Raw genomic sequence first — 16,370 nt, forward strand, 5'->3', positions numbered from 1 at the left:
CTGTCTTGTCTCTAGTTACCAATCTATCCTTGTCTGTGGTTACCAATCTATCCTTGTCCGTGGTTACCAATCTATCCTTGTCTGTGGTTACCAATCTATCCAAACAGGTAAGTTCAACTGTCTTGTCTCTAGTTACCAATCTATCCTTGTCTCTAGTGACCAATCTATCCAAACAGGTTAGTTCAACTGTCTTGTCTCTAGTTACCAATCTATCCTTGTCTGTGGTTACCAATCTATCCTTGTCTCTAGTGACCAATCTATCCAAACAGGTTAGTTCAACTGTCTTGTCTCTAGTTACCAATCTATCCAAACAGGTTAGTTCAACTGTCTTGTCTGTGGTTACCAATCTATCCTTGTCTCTAGTGACCAATCTATCCAAACAGGTTAGTTCAACTGTCTTGTCTGTGGTTACCAAACCCTTGTCTCTAGTTACCAATCTATCCAAACAGGTTAGTTCAACTGTCTTGTCTGTGGTTACCAATCTATCCTTGTCTCTAGTTACCAATCTATCCAAACAGGTTAGTTCAACTGTCTTGTCTGTGGTTACCAATCCCCTTGTCATCTAGTTACCAAACCAAACAGGTTAGTTCAACTGTCTTGTCTGTGGTTACCAATCTATCCTTGTCTCTAGTTACCAATCTATCCAAACAGGTTAGTTCAACTGTCTTGTCTGTGGTTACCAATCTATCCAAACAGGTTAGTTCAACTGTCTTGTCTGTGGTTACCAATCTATCCAAACAGGTTAGTTCAACTGTCTTGTCTGTGGTTACCAATCTATCCAAACAGGTTAGTTCAACTGTCTTGTCTCTAGTTACCAATCTATCCAAACAGGTTAGTTCAACTGTCTTGTCTGTGGTTACCAATCTATCCTTGTCTCTAGTGACCAATCTATCCAAACAGGTTAGTTCAACTGTCTTGTCTGTGGTTACCAATCTATCCTTGTCTCTAGTTACCAATCTATCCAAACAGGTTAGTTCAACTGTCTTGTCTGTGGTTACCAATCTATCCTTGTCTCTAGTTACCAATCTATCCAAACAGGTTAGTTCAACTGTCTTGTCTCTAGTTACCAATCTATCCAAACAGGTTAGTTCAACTGTCTTGTCTCTAGTTACCAATCTATCCTTGTCTCTAGTGACCAATCTATCCTTGTCTCTAGTGACCAATCTATCCTTGTCTCTAGTGACCAATCTATCCAAACAGGTTAGTTCAACTGTCTTGTCTCTAGTGACCAATCTATCCTTGTCTCTAGTGACCAATCTATCCAAACAGGTTAGTTCAACTGTCTTGTCTCTAGTGACCAATCTATCCAAACAGGTTAGTTCAACTGTCTTGTCTCTAGTTACCAATCTATCCTTGTCTCTAGTGACCAATCTATCCTTGTCTCTAGTGACCAATCTATCCAAACAGGTTAGTTCAACTGTCTTGTCTCTAGTGACCAATCTATCCTTGTCTCTAGTGACCAATCTATCCAAACAGGTTAGTTCAACTGTCTTGTCTCTAATTACCAATCTATCCTTGTCTCTAGTGACCAATCTATCCGTGTCTCTAGTGACCAATCTATCCGTGTCTCTAGTTACCAATCTATCCTTGTCTCTAGTGACCAATCTATCCAAACAGGTTAGTTCAACTGTCTTGTCTCTAATTACCAATCTATCCTTGTCTCTAGTGACCAATCTATCCGTGTCTCTAGTGACCAATCTATCCTTGTCTCTAGTGACCAATCTATCCTTGTCTCTAGTGACCAATCTATCCTTGTCTCTAGTGACCAATCTATCCGTGTCTCTAGTGACCAATCTATCCAAACAGGTTAGTTCAACTGTCTTGTCTCTAGTGACCAATCTATCCGTGTCTCTAGTGACCAATCTATCCAAACAGGTTAGTTCAACTGTCTTGTCTCTAATTACCAATCTATCCTTGTCTCTAGTGACCAATCTATCCTTGTCTCTAGTGACCAATCTATCCTTGTCTCTAGTGACCAATCTATCCGTGTCTCTAGTGACCAATCTATCCAAACAGGTTAGTTCAACTGTCTTGTCTCTAGTGACCAATCTATCCGTGTCTCTAGTGACCAATCTATCCAAACAGGTTAGTTCAACTGTCTTGTCTCTAATTACCAATCTATCCTTGTCTCTAGTGACCAATCTATCCAAACAGGTTAGTTCAACTGTCTTGTCTCTAGTGACCAATCTATCCTTGTCTCTAGTGACCAATCTATCCGTGTCTCTAGTGACCAATCTATCCAAACAGGTTAGTTCAACTGTCTTGTCTCTAGTGACCAATCTATCCTTGTCTCTAGTGACCAATCTATCCAAACAGGTTAGTTCAACTGTCTTGTCTCTAGTTACCAATCTATCCTTGTCTCTAGTTACCAATCTATCCTTGTCTCTAGTTACCAATCTATCCAAACAGGTTAGTTCAACTGTCTTGTCTGTGGTTACCAATCTATCCAAACAGGTTAGTTCAACTGTCTTGTCTGTGGTTACCAATCTATCCAAACAGGTTAGTTCAACTGTCTTGTCTGTGGTTACCAATCTATCCAAACAGGTTAGTTCAACTGTCTTGTCTGTGGTTACCAATCTATCCAAACAGGTTAGTTCAACTGTCTTGTCTGTGGTTACCAATCTATCCAAACAGGTTAGTTCAACTGTCTTGTCTGTGGTTACCAATCTATCCAAACAGGTTAGTTCAACTGTCTTGTCTGTGGTTACCAATCTATCCAAACAGGTTAGTTCAACTGTCTTGTCTGTGGTTACCAATCTATCCAAACAGGTTAGTTCAACTGTCTTGTCTGTGGTTACCAATCTATCCAAACAGGTTAGTTCAACTGTCTTGTCTGTGGTTACCAATCTATCCAAACAGGTTAGTTCAACTGTCTTGTCTGTGGTTACCAATCTATCCAAACAGGTTAGTTCAACTGTCTTGTCTGTGGTTACCAATCTATCCAAACAGGTTAGTTCAACTGTCTTGTCTCTAGTTACCAATCTATCCAAACAGGTTAGTTCAACTGTCTTGTCTGTGGTTACCAATCTATCCTTGTCTCTAGTGACCAATCTATCCAAACAGGTTAGTTCAACTGTCTTGTCTGTGGTTACCAATCTCAAAATATCCTTGTCTCTAGTTACCAATCTATCCAAACAGGTTAGTTCAACTGTCTTGTCTGTGGTTACCAATCTATCCTTGTCTCTAGTTACCAATCTATCCAAACAGGTTAGTTCAACTGTCTTGTCTCTAGTTACCAATCTATCCAAAAGGTTAGTTCAACTGTCTTGTCTCTAGTTACCAATCTATCCTTGTCTCTAGTGACCAATCTATCCTTGTCTCTAGTGACCAATCTAGGTTGTCTCTAGTGACCAAGAAATCCAAACAGGTTAGTTCAACTGTCTTGTCTCTAGTGACCAATCTATATGTCTCTAGTGACCAATCTATCCAAAAGGTTAGTTCAACTGTCTTGTCTCTAGTGACCAATCTATCCAAACAGGTTAGTTCAACTGTCTTGTCTCTAGTTACCAATCTATCCTTGTCTCTAGTGACCAATCTATCCTTGTCTCTAGTGACCAATCTATCCAAACAGGTTAGTTCAACTGTCTTGTCTCTAGTGACCAATCTATCCTTGTCTCTAGTGACCAATCTATCCAAACAGGTTAGTTCAACTGTCTTGTCTCTAATTACCAATCTATCCTGTCTCTAGTGAAATCTATCCGGTCTCAAGTGACCAATCTATCCGTGTCTCTAGTTACCAATCTATCCTTGTCTCTAGTGACCAATCTATCCAAACAGGTTAGTTCAACTGTCTTGTCTCAATTTACCAATCTATCCTTGTCTCTAGTGACCAATCTATCCGTGTCTCTAGTGACCAATCTATCTGTGTCTCTAGTGAAAAATATGTCTCTAGTGACCAATCTATTGTCTCTAGTGAAAATCTATCCTTGTCTCTGTGACCATTCTATCCGTGTCTCTAGTGACCAATCTTCCAAACAGGTTAGTTCAACTGTCTTTTCTAGTGACCAAATCCGTGTCTCTAGTGACCAATCTATCCAAACAGGTTAGTTCAACTGTCTTGTCTCTAATTACCAATCTATCCTTGTCTCTAGTGACCAATCTATCCTTGTCTCTAGTGTTCTACTGTTGTCTCTAGTGAATCTATCCGTGTCTCTAGTGACCAATCTATCAAACAGGTTAGTTCAACTGTCTTGTCTCTAGTGAAATCTACTGTCTCTAGTGACCAATCTACCAAACAGGTTAGTTCAACTGTCTTGTCTCTAATTACCAATCTATCTGTCTCTAGTGACCAATCTGCAAAAGAGTTCAACTGTCTGGTTCTAGTGACCAATCTATCCTTGTCTCTAGTGACCAATCTATCCGTGTCTCTAGTGACCAATCTGTCAAACAGGTTAGTTCAACTGTCTTGTCTCTAGTGACCAATCTATCCTTGTCTCTAGTGACCAATCTACCAAACAGGTTAGTTCAACTGTCTTGTCTCTAGTTACCAATCTATCCTTGTCTCTAGTTACCAATCTATCCTTGTCTCTAGTTACCAATCTATCCAAACAGGTTAGTTCAACTGTCTTGTCTGTAGTTACCAATCTATCCAAACAGGTTAGTTCAACTGTCTTGTCTTGGTTACCAATCTATCAAACAGGTTAGTTCAACTGTCTTGTCTGTGGTTACCAATCTATCCAAACAGGTAAGTTCAACTGTCTTGTCTCTAGTTACCAATCTATCCAAACAGGTTAGTTCAACTGTCTTGTCTGTGGTTACCAATCTATCCAAACAGGTTAGTTCAACTGTCTTGTCTGTGGTTACCAATCTATCCAAACAGGTTAGTTCAACTGTCTTGTCTAGTGACCAATCTATCCAAACAGGTTAGTTCAACTGTCTTGTAGTGACCAATCTATCCAAACAGGTTAAGTTCAACTGTCTTGTCTGTGGTTACCAATCTATCCAGGTTAGTTCAACTGTCTGTCTGGTTACCAATCTATCCAAACAGGTTAGTTCAACTGTCTTGTCTGTGGTTACCAATCTATCCAAACAGGTTAGTTCAACTGTCTTGTCTGTGGTTACCAATCTATCCAAACAGGTTAGTTCAACTGTCTTGTCTGTGGTTACCAATCTATCCAAACAGGTTAGTTCAACTGTCTTGTCTGTGGTTACCAATCTATCCAAACAGGTTAGTTCAACTGTCTTGTCTGTGGTTACTGTTACAGGTTTTGGTTTTTCCATTTAAGTTTTGAGGTTGGATTTAAGCACGTACTGTATAGCACTTTAGCACATAGGGTGAACCGATTGGTATCACCTTGTTAGTCAGCATGCGTTACAGCTGGGCTGGTTGCCATCTTGTTATTGGGAAGGTGCTGGCCCAGGTGCTATTTTAGAGTGGCTGACCCAGTGCTCCAGTTGTCTTCAGAGATGTAGAGGGTTAACACCTAAAGTTGGCTCTCCCTATTTTAATTTCTAGACAAACAATCCTTTATCGGATCTTCCCTGTTTTTCATTTTGCTCCACTTTTTTGGTTTGCTTCCGGTCTTTAAGTTTGATGTGGGTTTTTCTTTTGTTTGTCTCTTCTTGGGCAAATTTAGTGAGCTCTCAGGATGGGTGTCTTTTCGGTTCCAGTTGTTGTTGCTAGTCAACTTTCATTGGACGCCCCTGTGAGTGTCTTTCAGAAGCCTTCCTGAATCATTTACATTACATTTACATTTAAGTCATTTAGCAGACGCTCTTATCCAGAGCGACTTACAAATTGGTGCATTCACCTTATGACATCCAGTGGAACAGCCACTTTACAATAGTGCATCTAAATCTTTTAAGGGGGGGGGGTGAGAAGGATTACTTTATCCTATCCTAGATATTCCTTAAAGAGGTGGGGTTTCAGGTGTCTCCGGAAGGTGGTGATTGACTCCGCTGTCCTGGCGTCGTGAGGGAGTGTGTTCCACCATTGGGGAGCCAGAGCAGCGAACAGTTTTGACTGGGCTGAGCGGGAACTGTACTTCCTCAGTGGTAGGGAGGCGAGCAGGCCAGAGGTGGATGAACGCAGTGCCCTTGTTTGGGTGTAGGGCCTGATCAGAGCCTGGAGGTACTGAGGTGCCGTTCCCCTCACAGCTCCGTAGGCAAGCACCATGGTCTTGTAGCGGATGCGAGCTTCAACTGGAAGCCAGTGGAGAGAGCGGAGGAGCGGGGTGACGTGAGAGAACTTGGGAAGGTTGAACACCAGACGGGCTGCGGCGTTCTGGATGAGTTGTAGGGGTTTAATGGCACAGGCAGGGAGCCCAGCCAACAGCGAGTTGCAGTAATCCAGACGGGAGATGACAAGTGCCTGGATTAGGACCTGCGCCGCTTCCTGTGTGAGGCAGGGTCGTACTCTGCGGATGTTGTAGAGCATGAACCTACAGGAACGGGCCACCGCCTTGATGTTAGTTGAGAACGACAGGGTGTTGTCCAGGATCACGCCAAGGTTCTTAGCTCTCTGGGAGGAGGACACAATGGAGTTGTCAACCGTGATGGCGAGATCATGGAACGGGCAGTCCTTCCCCGGGAGGAAGAGCAGCTCCGTCTTGCCGAAGGTTCAGCTTGAGGTGGTGATCCGTCATCCACACTGATATGTCTGCCAGACATGCAGAGATGCGATTCGCCACCTGGTCATCAGAAGGGGGAAAGGAGAAGATTAATTGTGTGTCGTCTGCATAGCAATGATAGGAGAGACCATGTGAGGTTATGACAGAGCCAAGTGACTTGGTGTATAGCGAGAATAGGAGAGGGCCTAGAACAGAGCCCTGGGGGACACCAGTGGTGAGAGCGCGTGGTGAGGAGACGGATTCTCGCCACGCCACCTGGTAGGAGCGACCTGTCAGGTAGGACGCAATCCAAGCGTGGGCCGCGCTGGAGATGCCCAACTCGGAGAGGGTGGAGAGGAGGATCTGATGGTTCACAGTATCGAAGGCAGCCGATAGGTCTAGAAGGATGAGAGCAGAGGAGAGAGAGTTAGCTTTAGCAGTGCGGAGCACTGATGAATCCCCATCTGTTTTATTTTGGTTGTTGGTCACTGACTCTTTGTTTGTTCCCTTTCTTTTTAAACGACATATTTGGTTTCTTACATGGGAACGTAACATTAACCATTTTCCCAAACTTTCCCAAATTTTCCCAAACTGGTTAGTTAAACTGTCCTGTCTATAGTTACCAAAACTTTCAAACAGGGCAAATGCAGACAAGACACAACAATGTGTGCTATCAAAGGTACAAGGCCTTTGAAAACCAATGCACAGCCAGGCCAATAATGGTCATAACACACACTCTCACTTTTCGTGTTGCTGTAATGCAACAAAGGTTCAAGTGGAAAGGAATGATTATTGCCACAGGTTTGCAGAAGGGTATTACATGGAAACTGATTTGGGATTTGTTGCATTTGACAGAAACACTTGTTGTTGTTTCCTGCTCTCTGTTTGAAGAGAAAGGCCCACGCCTCTCCCTATCACTGGGGATCCTGGGTAATCTCATTTACCTTTAAAGAATAGTCAAAGCTATGTACAGACAGGATATTTTTGCAGAATTCTGAAAAATAATTTGTGGGCAGTGTGCACATAGCCTGTCTTCTCTTGAGAGCCAGGTCTGCCTACGGTGGCCTTTTCTCAATATGCTCACCTAGTATGTACATAGTCAAAGCTATGTACAGACAGGATATTTTTGCAGAATTCTGCATGCAGAGTCTAAATTTGGTGTTTGTCCCATTATGTGAATTCTTGGTTGGTGAGCGGACCTCAGACCTCACAACCATATAGGACAATGGGTCCTATAAATGATTCCAAGTATTTTTGGTATGTTGTATTTTATGTTCCCTTTGATGGCATAGAATGCCCTTCTTGCCTTGTCTCAGATTATTCACAGCTTTGTGGAAGTTACCTGGGACGCTGATGTTTAGGCCAAGGTATGTATAGTTTTTTGTGTGCTCGAGGGCAACAGTGTCTAGATGGAATTAGTATTTGTGGTCCTGACAACTGGACCTTTTTTGGAACACCATTATTTTGGTCTTACTGAGATTTACTGTCAGGGCCCAGGTCTGTCAGGGCCCAGGTCTGTCAGGGCCCAGGTCTGACAGGGCCCAGGTCTGTCAGGGCCCAGGTCTGGCAGAAACTGTGCAGAAGATCAATGTGCTGCTGTAGGCCCTCCTTGGTTGGTGAGAGAAGCACCAGATCATCAGCAAACAGTAGTCATTCGACTTCAGATTCTAGTAGGGTGAGGCCTTGTGCTGTAGACTGTTCTAGGGCCCTCGCCAATTAGTTGATATATACAGTTGAAGTGGGAAGTTTACATTCAATTAGGTTGGAGTCATAAAATCTTGTTTTTCAACCACTCCACAAATGTCTTGTTAACAAACTATAGTTTTGGCAAGTCGGTTAGGACATCTACTTTGTGCATGACACAAGTAATTTTTCCAACAAATGTTTACAGACAGATTATTTACCTTAAAATTCACTGTATCATAATTCCATTGGGTCAGAAGTTTACATACAGTAAGTTGACTGTGCCTTTAAACAGCTTGAAAAATTCCAGAAAATGTCATGACTTAAGATGCTTCTGATAGGCTAATTGACATAATTTGAGTCAATTGGAGGTGTACCTGTGGATGTATGTCAAGGCCTACCTTCAAACTCAGTGCCTTTTTGTTTGACATCATGGGAAAATCAAAAGAAATCAGCCAAGACCTCAGAATAACCTCCACAAGTCTTGTTCATCCTTGGGAGCAATATCCAAATGCTTCACAAAATAGATGGCATCATGAGGGAGAGAAATTATGTGGAAATATTGAAGCAACATCTCAAGACATCAGTCAGGAAGTTAAAGCTTGGTCGCAAATGGGTCCTCTAAATGGACAATGACCCCAATCATACTTCCAAAGTTGTGGCAAAATGGCTTAAGAACAACAAAGTCAAGGTATTGGAGTGGCCATCACAAAGCCCTGACCTTAAGTCCTATAGGAAATTTGTGGGCAGAACTGAAAAAGCATGTGCGAGCAAGGAGGCCTACAAACCTGACACAGTTATACCACCTCTGCCAGGAGGAATGAGCTAAAATTCACCCAACATATTGTTGGAGGCTTGTGGAAGGCTACCTGAAACCCAAGTTAAACAATTTAAAGGCAATGCTACCAAATACGAATTGAGTGTATGTAAACTTCTGGAATGGAGATGAAAGAAATAAAAGCTGAAATAACTCATTCTCTCTACAATTATTCTGACATTTCACATGCTTAAAAGAAAGTGGTGATCCTAACTGACCTAGGACAGGGAATTTTTACACGGATTACATTTCAGGAATTATGAAAAACTGAGTTTAAATGTATTTGACTAAGGTGCATTTAAACTTCCGAATTCAACTGTATGTTGAAGAGGGTGGGGCTTTAGCTGCATCCCTGTCTCACCCCGCGACCCCTTTGGAAGAAATGTGTGTTTTTGACCTATTTTAACCGCACACTTGTTGTTTGTGTACATGGAATTTGTAATGTCATATGTTTTTCCCCCAACATCACTTTCCATAAATTTATAGAGCATGCCAAATTGAGTTGAAGGCTTTTTTGAAATCAACAATGCATGAGAAGACTTTGCCTTTGTTTCAGTTTGTTTGTTTGTCAATTAGGGTTTGCAGGATGAGTACGCGGTCTGTCATACGATAATTTAGTAAAAAGCCAATTTGACATTTGCTCAGTTGTTTCACTGAGGAAATGTACAAGTCTGCTGTTAATGATAATGCAGAGGATTTTCCCAGGGTTGCTATTGACGCATATCCCACGGTAGTTATAATGGGGTCAAATTTGTCTCCACTTTTGTGGATTGGGGTGAACAGTCCTATGTTCCAAATATTGGGGAAGATGCCAGAGCAAGGGATTATGTTAACGAGTTTAAGTATAGCCAATTGGAATTTGTGGTCTCTATATTTTATCATTTCATTGAGAATACCATCAACACCACATGCCTTTTGTATTTGTCCCCCTCTCAATCAGAAAGATTTCTGGCTCCCAGGTGTCTTTTATACAGGTAACGAGCTGAGATTAGGAGCACACTCTTAAAGGGAGTGCTCTTAATCTCAGTTTGTTACCTGTATAAAATACACCTGTCCACAGATGCAATCAATCAGATTCCAAACTCTCCACCATTGCCTAGACCAAAGAGCTCTCCAAGGATGTCAGGGACAAGATTGTAGACCTACACAAGGCTGGAATGGGCTACAAGACCATCGCCAAGCAGCTTGGTGAGAAGGTGACAACAGTTGGTGCGATTATTCGCAAATGGAAGAAACACAAAGAACTGTCAATCTCCCTCGGCCTGGGGCTCCATACAAATTCTCACCTCGTGGATTTGCAATGATCATGAGAACGGTGAGGAATCAGCCCAGAACTACACGGGAGGATCTTGTCAATGATCTCAAGGCAGCTGGGACCATAGTCACCAAGAAAACAATTGGTAACACACTACGCCATGAAGGACTGAAATCCTGCAGTGTCCGCAAGGTCCCCCTGCTCAAGAAAGCACATACACATGCCTGTCTGAAGTTTGCCGGTGAACACCTGAATGATTCAGAGGACAACTGGGTGAAAGTGTTGTGGTCAGATGAGACCAAAATGGAGCTCTTTGGCATCAACTTTGGCATCAACTCAACTCTCCGTGTTTGGAGGAGGAGGAATGCTGCCTATGACCCCAAGATCACCATCCCCACCGTCAAACATGGAGGTGGAAACATTATGCTTTGGGGGTGTTTTTCTGCTAAGGGGACAGGACAACTTCACCGTATCAAAGGGACGATGGACAGGGCCATGTACCGTCAAATATTGGGTGAGAACCTCCTTCCCTCAGCCAGGGCATTGAAAATGGGTCGTAGATGGGTATTCCAGCATGACAATGACCCAAAACACATGGCCAAGGCAACAAAGGAGTGGCTCAAGAAGAAGCACATTAAGGTCCTGGAGTGGCCTAGCCAGACTCCAGACCTTAATCCCATAGAAAATCTGTGTTGGGAGCTGAAAGTTCGAGTTGCCAAACGTCCACCTTAATGACTTGAAGAAGTGCTGCAAAGAGGAGTGAGACAAAATCCCTCCTGAGATGTGTGCAAACCTGGTGGCCAACTACAAGAAACGTCTGACCTCTGTGATTGCCAACAAGGGCTTTGCCAAGTACTGTATAACATCACTCAAATCTAAAACTTACAGTAATGTACATAGTACCAGCTCCTTCCTAGCCTCAAAAGAAAAACAAGCCTTATGCAGGTAATAAAATCCTATTTTCAGCTTGAGCTTCCTTATCAAGTTCTCTACATGCACAGTGAAGCTCAGCTATTCATCAACCCACACACCCAAATATTTGTACACTTTAACTTGCTCTATATTGTGTCCAATTTATCAATGACATGATTAGTAACATGCCTGGCATTTGAAAATACCATGCATTTTGTTTTACCCGCAGCTTTAAATCATACAGATTCTGTTGTGTGATGTTAAATGCTCTTTGGGCATTTGAATAAAGAACAGTATCACCTGCATAAAAATGAACATTTGCTGTTTCAATAAGATCCCCAATGTTGTTGATATGCAAAATGAACAACAGTGGGTCCAAAATAGAACCTTGTCAGAACACCTGAGTACACCTCTATGGACCATCCGCCATTACATGGACCATCCGCCATTACACATTGTGCACGATTTGATAGGTAATTTATAATCCAATCTAGAGCCTGACCAGTAATTCCACAACATTTTAACATTTGCACTAACACAGCATGGTCCACGGTGTCAAAAGCCTTCGACAAATCAATAAAAACAGACACACAATGTAACTTCTTATCAAGAGCACAGTGGATGTCATTTAAAACCTTCAATGTTGCTGAAACAGTGCTGTGGCCAGACCTAAAACCTGATTGCATTCCATTTAAGATGTTGTTTTCTTGGAAGTAGGTCTTTAGCTGCCTACTAACTAAGGACTCCAGTACCGTTGACAGTACAGACAATTTTGATGAATGCTGTCACCTCCAGGTAGGTGTTTGTTCCCCTGTGTGCTGAGGGTGTCAGGTTCTTGTCCGGTTCCGGCATTTAGGTCATCACAGACTAGTAAATATCCCTGGGCCTGGAAATGATTGATTTCTCCCTCCAGGATGGAGAAGCTGTCTTCATTAAAGTATTGGGATTCTAGTGGGGGGTGGATATAGGTAGCACACAGGAGGACATTTTTCTCTGTTAAGGTCATTTCTTTTTGAATTTGTAGCCAAATGTGAAATGTTCCTGTTTTGACTAATTTAATGGAGTGAGTTAGGTCTGCTCAATACCAAAGCAGCACACCCCCTGAGTCCCTTCCCTGTTTCACACCTGGTAGTTTGGTGGATGGGACTACCAGCTCTCTGTAACCTAGAGGGCAACCAGTGGGTCCGTCTCCTCTATACCAGGTTTCTTGTAGGATGACATTGTCTGTATTTCCAATTTCTTTGATGAAGTCCATGTTCCTGCTCTTTAGGCCAAAGGCAGATGACTTTGTGTTCCATAAAGTGTCCAATTGTTTTGGTCGTGTGGTTTGGCCTAAGCCCAGTAAGTGTGAGCAGAGCCTGCTGAGCATCTGGTACATGCCATTATCTTGGGCCAGTGTAAGAGTGGGGGTTGGGCCTGTTTGCCTGCTCATGGCCTGGACTTATGTGTGACTTCCATTTTGAGGCCCTCGTTGCGGGAGGGGGGGCATGGGGTGGGCAGGAGGGGCACAGGTCTGATCTGAGGGGGCCTAAATGTGGTATGGGCGTGGTTGACTTGGCGGGGGTGTTGATTGGTTGGGGGTGGAGTGTGGATGTGGCTGGTGGTGTTGCGTTCTGTTGTGGTCTGGATGCAGGTCCTCTCGGCGTGGGGGGTCTGTTGATCTGTTGCTCCTGTGTGAAGTGTTGGTGCTGAGTTTGAGTGTGATGTCCTTTAGTGTCCGGGTATTTCGGTATTGTTTTAGTGATTCACCATAGTGAAGGCGTAGACTCAGGTCTCTTTGTTTTTCGTTGGACAGGTTTCTCAATTTCTTTCTTAGGTTTTTGGATTCTTCATCAATCCATTTGTCATTGTTGTTCATTTTCTCCGCTGTGATGTTGAGGCTATGGTCAAGGTTTGGGGTGGACTGTTCTGCTGTGGTGTTGAGACTTTTGTCTGGAGCTGAGGTGGGCTGTTCTGCTGGCTTCTCTGCAGGGGTGGCCACCTCTCTAGTAGGTTGTTCTCTGTCACACGCCATCCCCCTCACCCTCTCCTCCATCCCCTCACCCTCTCCTCCATCCCCTCACCTTCTCCTCCATCCCCCTCACCCTCTCCTCCATCCCCCTCACCTTCTCCTCCATCCCCCTCACCTTCTCCTCCATCCCCCTCACCTTCTCCTCCATCCCCCTCACCCTCTCCTCCATCCCCCTCACCTTCTCCTCCATCCCCCTCACCCTCTCCTCCATCCCCTCACCTTCTCCTCCATCCCCCTCACCCTCTCCTCCATCCCCTCACCTTCTCCTCCATCCCCTCACCCTCTCCTCCATCCCCTCACCCTCTCCTCCATCCCTCTCACCCTCTCCTCCATCCCCCTCACCCTCTCCTCCACCCCCTCACCCTCTCCTCCAGCAGCCTGATCCTCTCCTCCATCCCCCTCACCCTCTCCTCCATCCCCCTCACCCTCCCCTCCATCCCCCTCACCCTCTCCCCCAGCAGTCTGATCCTCTCCTCTAGTGCTCTGTTCTTCTCCTGCTCATGCTTTTTATCATGCTGAGGTTGTCTCACCACAGTCCAGAGTGCAGATGTGTCTCTCTCCACCTCCGGCTCTCTGGGTCTGGTTAAGGGAGTGTTGGTGTGCTGGACTGTTGTCTGGGTCTGTGCTGACTGGAGTGTAATCACCTTCTTCATCCAGCTCCTCATGCCTTACCTCCAGCTGGGTAAATGTATCCTTCATTTCAATGAGGGAGTAGTACTCTGTGCTGGGAGGTTGACTTTCCGCTTGGGGTTGCTCATCTGTGGGGTTATATAATGAAGAAGTTTGGTCTGACCTGCTCGGGGTGAGGGTATGTTTCTCAAGGGCCCTGTACCAGTACTGTTCCAGATGTACAGTGATTTGTATTAGCTGAATCAGAGTCCTCGTTATCTAGTATCTTGTTTCCACCCCTCGGTAACACCCCCTCTCTTAACAGAGTGTGTTAATATAGCTCCATGCCAGGGGATGGTCTGGTTAACATAGCTCCATGCCAGGGGATGGTCTGGTTAATATAGCTCCATGCCAGGGGAGGGTCTGGTTAATATAGCTCCATGCCAGGGGACGGTCTGGTTAATATAGCTCCATGCCAGGGGACGGTCTGGTTAATATAGCACCATAGTAGGGAATGGTCTGGTTAATATAGCTCCATGCCAGGGATGGTCTGGTTAATATAGTTCCATGCCAGGGGATGGTCTGGTTAATATAGCTCCATGCCAGGGGATGGTCTGGTTAATATAGCTCCATGCCAGGGGATGGTCTGGTTAATATAGCTCCATGCCAGGGGATGGTCTGGTTAATATAGCTCAATGCCAGGGGATGGTCTGGTTAATATAGCTCCATGCCAGGGGATGGTCTGGTTAATATAGCTCCATGCCAGGGGAGGGTCTGGTTAATATAGCTCCATGCCAGGGGAGGGTCTGGTTAATATAGCACCATGCCAGGGGATGGTCTGGTTAATATAGCTCCATGCCAGGGGAGGGTCTGGTTAATATAGCTCCATGCCAGGGGACGGTCTGGTTAATATAGCTCCATGTCAGGGGAGGGTCTGGTTAATATAGCACCATGCCAGGGGATGGTCTGGTTAATATAGCTCCATGCCAGGGGATGGTCTGGTTAATATAGCTCCATGCCAGGGGATGGTCTGGTTAATATAGCTCCATGCCAGGGGATGGTCTGGTTAATATAGCTCCATGCCAGGGGATGGTCTGGTTAATATAGCTCCATGCCAGGGGATGGTCTGGTTAATATAGCTCCATGCCAGGGGATGGTCTGGTTAATATAGCTCCATGCCAGGGGATGGTCTGGTTAATATAGCTCCATGCCAGGGGAGGGTCTGGTTAATATAGCTCCATGCCAGGGGATGGTCTGGTTAATATAGCTCCATGCCAGGGGATGGTCTGGTTAATATAGCTCCATGCCAGGGGAGGGTCTGGTTAATATAGCTCCATGCCAGGGGATGGTCTGGTTAATATAGCTCCATGCCAGGGGATGGTCTGGTTAATATAGCTCCATGCCAGGGGATGGTCTGGTTAATATAGCTCCATGCCAGGGGAGGGTCTGGTTAATATAGCTCCATGCCAGGGGATGGTCTGGTTAATATAGCTCCATGCCAGGGGAGGGTCTGGTTAATATAGCTCCATGCCAGGGGATGGTCTGGTTAATATAGCTCCATGCCAGGGATGGTCTGGTTAATATAGCTCCATGCCAGGGGATGGTCTGGTTAATATAGCTCCATGCCAGGGGATGGTCTGGTTAATATAGCTCCATGCCAGGGGATGGTCTGGTTAATATAGCTCCATGCCAGGGGATGGTCTGGTTAATATAGCTCCATGCCAGGGGATGGTCTGGTTAATATAGCTCCATGCCAGGGGATGGTCTGGTTAATATAGCTCCATGCCAGGGGATGGTCTGGTTAATATAGCACCATGCCAGGGGATGGTCTGGTTAATATAGCTCCATGCCAGGGGATGGTCTGGTTAATATAGCTCCATGCCAGGGGAGGGTCTGGTTAATATAGCTCCATGCCAGGGGAGGGTCTGGTTAATATAGCTCCATGCCAGGGGATGGTCTGGTTAATATAGCTCCATGCCAGGGGATGGTCTGGTTAATATAGCTCCATGCCAGGGGAGGGTCTGTGTGGAAGATGAGGATGCTGATGTTCCCATTTTTATAATAGTCTGCAAAAAGTGTCTCTTGATTTTCCATAAGGAGCTTAATTTTGTAATCTTTTCTCGTCTTATTATTCTTTACACACTGTATTTGAATGACCTCTGAACGGCGGGAGGCAGCTTCTAAGGCCTCTCCATTTGGTTGGAGTAGACTGTGCCACGGTCCTGCCATTGTTGGGCTAAAGGGCTTTGACACCTCTCACTTGACACGTCAGTGCTAATTGAAGCTGTATCAAGCTTGGCAGCCTTAATTTAGCATTCAGTCCTTATAAAGTAACTTCATGTATATTTCTTCTTCGCTTTTGGAAATAGAATATAGCTTCAGACTAAACATTACTCACTCAGTTCCAGGTTGGGTGGTATTTTCAGGTTTCTGTTGTTTTCCAGAGAATTTACTATATAGCTTTGGTAGTTGTAAACCTTCCAGGTGATTCCGTAATTCCATCCAAAATCAGGTTGCAGGTTTGGAGTTTTGTTT

The 16,370-nt window shown here is 44.5% G+C and overlaps 1 protein-coding gene across 7 annotated transcripts in view; it reads left to right on the top strand.

Annotated features, from left to right (window-relative positions):
- Nucleotides 1–16,370, top strand: part of gria4a (glutamate receptor, ionotropic, AMPA 4a) — a 197,354-nt gene that overhangs the window by 156,656 nt on the left and 24,328 nt on the right. The gene's annotated exons all lie outside the window — the stretch shown is intronic.

This window comes from Oncorhynchus keta, chromosome 1 (genome assembly GCF_023373465.1).
Source record: "Oncorhynchus keta strain PuntledgeMale-10-30-2019 chromosome 1, Oket_V2, whole genome shotgun sequence".
Lineage (NCBI taxonomy): Eukaryota > Metazoa > Chordata > Actinopteri > Salmoniformes > Salmonidae > Oncorhynchus > Oncorhynchus keta.